At 49.5% G+C, this 552-nt stretch overlaps 1 pseudogene; it reads right to left on the bottom strand.

The window, feature by feature from the left end:
- Positions 1 to 7: 7 nt before the first annotated feature.
- Positions 8 to 547, bottom strand: LOC108490368 (annotated as a pseudogene).
- Between the last annotated feature and the right edge of the window lie 5 nt (positions 548 to 552).

Below are 552 nucleotides of genomic sequence, written 5' to 3' on the forward strand. Positions count from 1 at the left end.
AGGCGACAAGAGCCCAGAGTGAACACACAGCCATAGTCTCTGACATGGAAGGGTATAGCAGTCCCTCCATTCTGCATAGGGCCACACGCTGACTGTATATCTGTTGATATGTTACTTCCTCTAGTCCTGATTGATGGAACTCTGCAAGAATGGCTCTCAGGAAACTCTGTTCCAGGATAGAGGAATTCTTGATGGCAGTGATGTAGGATGATGAGAACATCTCATCCACGGCCTCCATTAAGTGAGCCACAATGACCCGACCTGGGGAGTCATGTTTCTGGTGGGAAAGCTCACAGATCTCTGTGGCTCGTCTACAGATGTCCAGTGCCGTTCGTCTCCAGAGGGCTGCTACCTTCCTGGTTACTAACTGGATAGCATCATCCTCCAAGGCCTTTAGATGCTTGAGACAGGACATAAAGATCACTTTCAGTTGGCTGTGAGAATAAGGTGTGAAGGACATCCTGGTAAGGCCCAGTCGACTTGACACGTGGTTCATCATGATCCCTTCTGGTAGATCCATGGTGTTGGTGATGGTTAGGACTACTAGCCGGG

Source organism: Nannospalax galili, unplaced genomic scaffold (genome assembly GCF_000622305.1).
Source record: "Nannospalax galili isolate Female #2095 unplaced genomic scaffold, S.galili_v1.0 C47658603, whole genome shotgun sequence".
Taxonomy (NCBI): Eukaryota; Metazoa; Chordata; class Mammalia; order Rodentia; family Spalacidae; genus Nannospalax; species Nannospalax galili.